At 39.0% G+C, this 10,561-nt stretch overlaps 1 pseudogene; it reads right to left on the reverse strand.

Moving 5' to 3' along the window:
• Positions 1–8,927: 8,927 nt before the first annotated feature.
• On the reverse strand, positions 8,928–9,041 carry LOC147847269 (U5 spliceosomal RNA; annotated as a pseudogene).
• Positions 9,042–10,561: the final 1,520 nt, after the last annotated feature.

The raw sequence follows: 10,561 nt of genomic DNA on the forward strand, positions 1-10,561 counted from the left end.
GCTAATTAGCTATGTCAAGGACACAGCTAATTGTTTCCACTCGCATGCTTTCACCCGTATAGTACCTCCCAATTTAAAAATACATTGTCGTGCCTTTCGGCGCCGGATCGTTGTGTGAGTCGGGTGGGAACCGCTGGGTTTTTGGACTAGGAGGAGGAAGAATTTGAGACGAGTTTAGTTATGAATAGATTATAAGAAAGAGAGATAGAAATTCGTGAATCCCACGAACATAGTTTATTAGTTTTATTAATATTTAACCCTAATTATACTTTGTCGGGTGGGAACTGTTGGGGTTTTGGACTAGGAGGAGGAAGAATTTGAGACGAGTTTAGTTATGAATAGATTATAAGAAAGAGAGATAGAAATTCGTGAATCCCACGAACATAGTTTATTAGTTTTATTAATATTTAACCCTAATTATACTTTGTCGTGTGGGAATCGTTGGGGTTTTGGACTAGGAGGAGGAAGAATTTGAGACGAGTTTAGTTATGAATAGATTATAAGAAAGAGAGATAGAAATTCGTGAATCCCACGAATATAGTTTATTAGTTTTATTAATATTTAACCCTATATAACGTATTAATACGCGTATAGTACCTCCCAATTTAAAAATACATTGTCGTGCCTTTCGGCGTCGGATCGTTATGTGAGTCGGGTGGGAACCGTTGGGGTTTTGGACTAGGAGGAGGAATAATTTGAGACGAGTTTAGTTATGAATAGATTATAAGAAAGAGAGATAGAAATTCGTGAGTCCCACAAATATAGTTTATTAGTTTTATTAATATTAATCCGAATTATACTTTGGAATAAATTGGAAAAGAGAGATCAAAAACCTTATGAATCCCACGAGTATTATATTAATCAATATTTAGACCCTAATAATCACCCCATAATTTATTTTTATTTTTTTCCCCCTTATTACATTGTGCTCCACATCCTTATATAGTGATGAGAGAGTCTTAGCAATCCATGCTTTTTCTCTAACTATGGACTCCATGCTTTCTCTCTCTATAGACTATATACTTTCTCTAACATGTTTTTTTTCCTAAAAGTGATTATGCTTTTTCTAACCTCATGCATTTTTTATCGATTATAGTGTTTATGCACGCTAAATGTGCATGTGTAGCTTTTTTCTATCATGCGTTTTTCTTCTAACTAAAGTTTTTTCCTAGAAAATATGCGTGAAATAACATTTCTATGTGGGATATTTACTTTTTTAACACTCATGATGTGTTAGTGTAATGGTAAGCCTTCAAATAATTAACATGGAGGTACATGTTTGAATCTTGCCCTATGCATGTAATATATATTTTTATATTTTCTTCTATTTCTTCGTATTTATTTAATCTAGTACTATATACGGTTTTCACGTAGTGTACGAAATACACTACGACAACGTTAAATACGTTTTCTTAATATGTTAAATACTTATAAAATACGTATTTTACTTATAGTACGTTGTCGTGAAGAAAACCATCCCTTGGCGCAATCGGTGAATAGCGCCCATGAACCGGCCCTTCACGTGTGCGCGCTCTTAATGTATATAATAGAGAATTAGGTACATAGAGATATCCTGGGTAGTTAGATTCAGTAGGTAGGAAGTAAATGAGGGAGACAGCTCCCTTCTTGACGCTATAAAGGAGAGGGAGACGCAGGGAGAAGGGGGCGCGCATTAGGGAGGACGAAGTGCTGTCGGACCAGAACCGAACGCTTCTCCTCTGTTCGTTCTCCATCACTCTTCTCTGCAGGTTTTTGGGAGGCTCGCGCTGCTTCGAGGAACGCCCGTGTGCTTCCGGCAGCACCTCCACCCTTTTCTCCTTTCGTGCGCAGACGAACATGCATCAGCATTTGATCGCCGGCCTGTTCGGTTGTAACCGCTCGCGTGCTTTGTGGTGTATTCTGTTACTCGTTAATATACAAACACTTGTGTCTGCCTATCTCTGTGTCCCTTCGCGTCTTCTGTGTTGACGGGTCGTGCCCCTGTGTTTCTTACTCATACGTGACAGGGCGTCTCTCTCTTTCTCATTCCCCTTCTATCACCCGCTCTTTGGTCCAAGACCCCGGTGGTCCCGCCTCATTTCTCCACGCATGCGCATAGTAACGCGACATATTTGGTGAACCCAACGTGAAACAGGCGGCAGAGGAGCGGAAGATGAGGGGTTCGGATCTTGCAAAGACCATGGCTTTGGCCGTGGACCGGATAGTGAGCGCGCGCGAGGGCACCGGCGCCCTTGACAGGGCTATTGAGGCGATCGTCGGTACGATCGGCCAGTTCAGTGGAAAGGATGCCACGAGTTATTTGGCGTCCTACCGGGCGGAGATGTTGATGAGGGATATTCCGGAAGAGAGGCGTCTTGCTGGATTCCCTGGAGTGGTGATGTCGGGCATCCATGCGGAGGGGGTCGAGGTCCGGGCGGAGAGCCGGACCTGGGAGGAGTTCGAAGGACGGCTCCTGGAGAAATACGGGCTAGATGACGCGCTTCGACTTTCGAAGCGGAGCTTCATGGAGTGGGTGGAGTCCCCCAACAAAGGAAGAAATGCATCGGTACTCCTCCGGGAGTTTGAGGAACGCTTTGCGCGCCTTTCGGCGCTCGATCGGACCGTTCTGGACACAAGTCGTGTCCTGTTGTTTGTCAAATCGGTTGACGCACGGGATCGGGGGCAAGTTGGCTCCTTACTGGAAACCGAAGACGGGCTGACGGCCGACTGGGCCGCGGTAAAAAGAGTCTGCGGCCGTTTTGACAAACGGTGGGAGTGGGCTGATACAGAGGCGACGGGGGCGGGACCTGTCATAGCAAGGAAGCTCGAACCGATATCGCAGGCGCGAAGGGAAGAGACTCGGGAGTGGCTCGAAACTGGTTCGGCTTCGACCGGCGTGGTCAGAGGCTTGTCCGGGGGAACAACTTTGGAGGAGTTGACACGAGCGGTAAAGGATCTCCAGATCGCCCAGGCTATAAGTCTTTAGCAAAGTGCCCTTCCACTTTCTCGCCTAAAACTCTTTTGTATATCTCCAAAGCACTTATTCCGTTTCTTTAACACATTTTACTCTTTGTGAACCTTTCATCTTTCTAATCCTTCTTATTCCGTACCTATTTCGAAAGTAATACTATTATGTATTGTAGTTTATGTAAATGACTTTTATAATGTAGCTTAAAATGGGCACACACTAACTTAATACCCAATTTTCTTGTAAAATGTAATCACTCAAGCCTATGTACCATAGAATATAAATAATCAAGACTAATATATATATATATATGCTTGCTCAATGATTGGTAAAGATTAAAGAAAGAGAGGGAAATTAATAAAAGATAGAAGCTATCGCATAGAGAGAGAGAGAGAGCGCGAACAAATCATTGCAGAAAAAGGGGGACAATGAGATATGAAAAGAAGCTATAAATCATCAAATGATTGGATCTATGACAGAACAACATAAACAAGATAGAAGTCCCCAAGATTTCACGGAGAAAAATAATCACATTGTGCATTGGGCAAACTTAAAAAGACTATATACTATTAACATAGTTTCTCATCTTTTAGTTTAGACCTCAGGATCTCACAAAACAAAACTTCGGTCCATCTAATGTTAAAGTATTCATCTACAAAATGATTGATTGGATGAAGATTCTTTGCCCATTTTATATCATGTTATAAGGGCTCTGCAACTTTTCAGTTTATGGTTATGTTTAATCTCTTCCATTTGGACCATAATAGTGATTGTGGTTGAACAATTGTCAGTAGTACAACAAAAGGTCGGAACACATCTTTTAGTTTAGACCTCAAGATCTCACAAAACAAAAGTTCGATCATTCTATTGTTAAAGTATTCATCTACAAAATGATTGATTGGATGAAGATTTTTTGCTCATTTTATATCATGTTATAAGGGCTCTACAACCTTTCGGTTTATGGTTATATTTAATCTCTTCCATTTGGACCATAATAGTGATTGTGATTGAGCAATTGTAAGTAGTACAACAAAAGGTTGGAACGCAGTCTATTCAAACATAGTTTTCAACTTGAACATATCATTGCCTTCATGTAGCTTTGCATGGAATAATAGGCTCGTGTTTGTAAAACGGATATGGAATGTGATTTTGATATTAGTCTCTATTTGCATAGGAAGAAGATTTTAAGTTCATCAAGAATTGCTTTATCCACATGAAAATGATGAAATATATTGTCTAGACTCTACATCATATCCATGTAGCAAATAGAACTTTCACTCTTCAAATTTATTATTATGGTGTGAGATGTCTTATAAATATGGACATGACAAGACATGTGACAAGGGAAATGTAGGGAAATAGAAGATAATGCAATGTGATTTGGTGGATTGGTTCCTTGAGCAATAACATTTAAATGCTTATTGTAGGAGAATTTCCCTCTTTATGTTCTTGTGATGTGCATGAAAGGTTGGCTAGAGACACATGCACAAGTGTACGATAAATAAGTGAGATCACTCATGAATGATAGGATAGTTTAGGCAAGGCCAACCCGAGAAAGGGATCGAAGTTGTGTATATTTTAACTAATGGAGTATATTCTTTTTTGGTAAAAAAAAAGTCGAATGTTGAGCTCCTCGTTGATTGGGTGAAAAATAAATAACAATGTTCCAAGGTTTTATTCTAGAGAAAGAGAAGAAATTACTAAGAATTTGTGTATCAATAAATCTTAGCGTGTGGTGGTGTTATGTTGACACTATTTTGATACATCCAAACTACAAACATCGATAATAGGATTCATACTTAAATATCATTTTCATTTCTTCATTGTTTGTATATGCTAAACCTAGGATTGCATGATCTTCAAAGTTCTTCAATGGTAATTTCTTATGAACCTTCATTACCACCTTCTACAAAATTTGATCCCACCACTTATGCTAGTGGGAAACATTGAGTGCACTTTCTAATCAATCTTGAAACTTCAAAACAAGTTTATGAACCGATATTGGTTATAACAAAAATTAAGAGATCATAACCCAATAAGAAGGCTAATAGTAAAATCACTCTTAAGATGGCCACAAGAAAACTTGACAAATGCAATTTTGATTGCGTTTTCATTGTCCAGTAAATTTACGTCGATGCTTATTACAAAATATATGTATCTCGGGACCATTCAACTATTTTGTCTCTTAGGTCTAAAATATTTGAAACACTTCAATGAGAAATCATTAACTATACATATGCATACACCGCATTAGGTATCTCTTTAACTTCTTTTGCATCAAAATTCGCGACTCCAATTTAGTAGATGCAAAACATTTCGTTGCCACATTATGTTTCTAGAAATTGTTGCCATTTTGTAAAGCCTATATACATAAATAGACCCCACATTTCTGGAAAGAATGCAACCCATTGTTATGTACAACAGTCTTTTGTAATATTAGAACATATAACTGTTGAAAAATGACCTATTGTAAACCAAGTGCATTGATTCATAAAGCATCATTTGTATAGATTGTTGCATTACAAGGTTGCTAAGCTTTCATTATCACATTCTACGAGAAGTAGTCTTACACTAGGCTTTATCATCTTTCTTATGGTGATATAATATCTCTATCTCCTTCATGTGGCTTCTCAATTTCAATAATAGAGCTTTTGATGACTCTTTTTCACATTCTCTCTCTCTCTCTCTCTCTCTCTCTCTCTCTCTCTCTCTCTCTCTCTTCGTAAATCAATGTTTGTTATTAAAACAAGATGATAATACAACCCTTGTTATTATATAACTGTTGAAAAATGACCTATTGTAAACCAAGTGCATTGATTCATAAAGCATCATTTGTATAGATTGTTGCATTACAAGGTTGCTAAGCTTTCATTATCACATTCTACGAGAAGTAGTCTTACACTAGGCTTTATCATCTTTCTTATGGTGATATAATATCTCTATCTCCTTCATGTGGCTTCTCAATTTCAATAATAGAGCTTTTGATGACTCTTTTTCACATTCTCTCTCTCTCTCTCTCTCTCTCTCTCTCTCTCTCTCTCTCTCTCTCTCTCTCTCTTCGTAAATCAATGTTTGTTATTAAAACAAGATGATAATACAACCCTTGTTATCTTTACTACATCAAAAATAGTGATAATGCAAGGGAAACCCGCTCAAGTGTTGCAAAACTAGATGACATACCTCTCTCTCCTCTTGGGATAAGGTCCCCAAACAACATAGTTGCGAAAATTGTCATTTCAACTTCCCTTTCATCCGACGGAGTTGTTGTGTTACCCCATGAAGTCCAAACAAGAACCCATTTCTCATGGTCCAATTAAACCATCCACCAATCTCTCTCTCTCTCTCTCTCTCTCTCTCTCTCTCTCTCTCTTTCTTGTTGTTACTAGTATAAATTGAGTGCAAGAGGAGTTCCTAAGGGTAAAGACCTCAAAAAAAGCCAAAGTTCAAGTCTTAACCTTGCCACCGTGAAAGTGTTCCCGGGGCTCAACACTCTGGGCCTCTCCATAGCCCACCTCGACTTCCAGCCCAATGGTCTCAACACTCCACATGTGCACCCGCGAGCGAGCGAGGCCTTATACCTGGCCGAGGGCACGCTCGTGGTTGCATTCTTGTCGGTCGAACCCAACTACACTCTCTCCCAAACAACCCTCCAACCCGGGGACCTCTTTGTGTTCCCGAGAGGCCTAGTCCACTATCAGATAAACCCCGATCACGAGAAGCCGGCCAAGGCAATTGTGGCCCTTGGGAGCCAGAACCCCGAAAGGGAGGATGTGGTGACCGTCATCTTCGGGTCTAAACCTCAAACACCCGACGAGGTACTCGAGAAAGCATACGAGGTAGACAAGGCAATAGTAAAGGCATTGAGGAAGGGAGTGGCCGCAACTGTGGGTTGATCATGCACCATGCACCATCACCACTATATGTGTGTGTGTGTTGCTAAGAAATAAGAATAAAAAGAATGGATAAGAAGTAGTAGAAGAGTGTGTGGGTATGTACATATGTATGTAAGATGTGTCTTCTTTAAGTAACTTGTTTTAACGTTATTGTGGCTTGTTGTTCTATTTAAGTAATTCCCTCTTATTCTCATATTTGTTGTGTTGCATTTATATTTAACGTGTTAGTTAAAAAGAAAGGAAGGGTCTCATGTATAATATTTTCCGACATACACGCCAACAACAAAAAACATGACAAGGCCCTCGACGCTATTTGCATTAAGTGGGCGGGAGGGGGGCTTAGTTAAACGAGGAGGCGAGTTTTGGAAATTGATAGGCAAGAAGGCATAATATTTAAAATGGGGTTTCTTTAATAAATCGGACCATTGCGTGCATGTCACGATTTGTCGCCCTCTTCAATAGTTTTGACTCTTATACATTTGCAAGTTTTCCATAAAAAATATCCTCCATTGGTATTAACTTAAAGTGGCCAAAGGCAATATACAAAACAGTCCACTATTACAAAGAATATTGCAACATATTTAACTAGAAAACTATTGAACACTCATGTAGCTTCAGCAATCCAGCCACATTTAGCATCCATATCAAGCAAGGAATTACCACCAACAACACTGGCTTCAAAAAACCCATCTTTTTACAAGCTGAATATGGATTTTTGGCCTTTATCACTGGAGTCTATGCCACTGCAAACGTGAAATCCAAAAAAGCTATTATTGCATCCAGAGACACTCCCTCAAGTTGCGAACAAGCTTTGATAAGGGCCACAAAAATGTGTTGTACCATATATTGCTTAGCATTCCTTCTATTTTGATGCGGTTTGTTAGCATCATATGACATTCTATATCTCACATAATGCTTGCTAAGGACAATGGATGACTGGTCATTTTGATTAGTCAGCTTCTCCAAAGCATGTCGCAACCCTACTTCCAAGGTTCACAAAAATAGGTTACATCTCTCTAACATGCATACAAAATTAGCCACCTTTCAAACTCCCTGCAATAGGAACCAAACTTTGCCGATGAATTCCAATGGTTGGTGTCGAAAAATGTAGGTCGATGACAGCAACATGTAGAGCTTGCTACCAAAGTGATATAGATTTTCACAATTTTTCTCCACTCATCCACAGCAAAGAAAAGAGGAAAGCACTCCCCAAATCTGAAAATTAAATAAACACATAATGAATCGTCCTTGTCACTCCTTAGAAATGTTTCGTCCTCCATTAACATCATCCATCTCTACCACAAACTTAGACTAAATGGATTTTTTCTCTTTCCATCTAGAAGGACGACTTCCCCAAGCAAAGTTGTCCTTATAAAATCAGCCATGTCGGCGATTATCACCCAAATCATGTACCTATAACAACAAAATGATATAGTAACCTCATCACCTCAAGAAAATATGCTTCGACCCCCACACCATCTTCACTCATCCGTATCACAAAAAATTCTTCATTCAGTCCACATCAACCATCTCGTCGATTAGCGCCAAGTTCCTCTACAAATAACAACAGAATGAGTCTAGACTATTTCCTCATCCCCTCACACCATCATCACTCATCCTCTTGTCATGTTACTATGCTTCAATCCCTACCGTCACACCATCATCATTCATCCTAATGAGAAACCTAAAATCTTCTTCATTCATTCCACATCAACATCTCGATCTCGCCGACCATCTTGCCATCTCGTTGATGCCCACCAACATCCTATAATGACAGCAAAAAATGAGTCTAAAAGTTTCCTCACTTACTCATGATAGTTGGCTTCGACCCCCCCACCATCTTCACTCATCCTTATCACAGAAAAAAAAATCTTCATTCAGTCCGCATCAACCATCTCGCTGATTACTACCAAATTCCTATACAAATAACAACAAAATGAGTCTAGAATGTTTCCTCATCCCCTCATGTTTTGCTTTGGCCTCCACACCATCATCACTCATCCTCTCATCATGTCAATATGCTTCAATCCCTACCGTCATGATCACTCATCCTAATGAAAAACATAAAATCTTCTTCATTCAATCCACATTAACATCTTGCCAATTAGCACTAACAGTTAGGGCGTTTGAGGTAGGCGGAGCACATGGCATTCTTTAGTAAAAGGTGAAAGAATAGTTCGCTTTGTGCTCAACACACGCTTTTATACATTTTCTTCAAGTTTAAAGCACAATATTCTCTAAATTATCATTTTCACAGAAATTAAATCATAATTGTCCCTCTTATTGTAGAGGGTAATTATATTGACCCTATCTTCCATATCCCTCAAAGTTACATACATCACCTTGTGTCCTTCATTCAAAAGTAAATATCCCTCACATGCTTAAAATCATATGTTTACTATTTTGCAAAACCCATTCTTCTTCAAATTTTGTGATCATTAACTTATGGTTACAACGATAGAAATGGAACTGAAACAATAATATCAACTTATTGCCAAGTAGAAGGAAATATGAGTGTGGTTTTATACCCAAATATGTGCATGGAATGACAAGAAACACACATCATTGAGCAAGCGCATGGCCTCTTGAGTATAGTACGTGGAATGCTAATAGACACAAGTGATGTAGAAGTGCTCGATGAATGTCTTAATAACTCAAGTAATGCGCATGCAGTTGGCCCTTTGATGGCATGTCGAACACTAAAGGAAACAAAATCATTGACTTGCATGCGTGTGACACTCTATTGGTACGTTGTCGTGAAGATTTTCGGCAATAGTGTGAAAATCCTATAAAACGTACGAAATCGAGTATGAATCACGTAGTACAATAATTGTGAAGATAACATTTTAAATAGATTTAATATCTAAGTACAAAATGATGGAGGTTTCGAATGCACTTTATTACACGAGAAACAGACAACTAAATGTCAAGATATGAGGGTATAAAGTTTGTAAAAGGAAAGGAGAAAATTGTGAGATATCCCACATAGGCACGACAAATATAGCTCTCATCATATATAACGTGGAGCAAAAGATATTATCTTTGCGTCTATGTGTGGAGCATAGAGAGTTCAAGGTAACTTGAACTAAGAGTGGAGGTGGGCTAGCTACTTGTAAAGGGTTTTGGCCAACCAAAACCGGACCGGCGATGGAGCCGGTGATCCGACGGCATCCGGCGACGGTATCCGGCGTCCGGCGACTAAATAAATAAATATATAACTATATATACATATTTACATATACAAGGAGGGCAAGTAAGGATTCAAACCTTGCACCTCCAAGTTAGGAGTCAATTGGCTTACCATTAAGCCATGTTATTTAGTTGAAATTATATTTCTATCATTGTACTTTTTCATGTAAATTCTCATACATGAGAACTAAAATGAGTGACATGGTTATCATGCACCACATGTAATACATAAGCGCCAAATGGCAAACATGCAATTTATGCATGTCTTGTACCCTCACATGCACCATATGCATGAGAGCATCTATAAAAGAGGGAAGGGGGAGGAGAAAAAACACGGTTTTTTTTATAAAAATTAAGAGGAAGAAATTCGTTATCAAATTGATCGTGTAACTTGTTTCTTAAATCTAAAGTTAAAAGTTCAATCAATCTCTCTCAATCGTGTAATCTCAACTTCTCTTTTTCCCAATCTATCTTAAGTACTTTCTCGCCAAAGCTTGTATCGACTCTAAATCCTTCTGGTCCAGAACCCCGG

This window comes from Azolla caroliniana, unplaced genomic scaffold (assembly GCF_043228905.1).
Source record: "Azolla caroliniana isolate FFs.n. ecotype wild unplaced genomic scaffold, voAzoCaro1.0.p SCAF_1263, whole genome shotgun sequence".
NCBI classification, from domain to species: domain Eukaryota; kingdom Viridiplantae; phylum Streptophyta; class Polypodiopsida; order Salviniales; family Salviniaceae; genus Azolla; species Azolla caroliniana.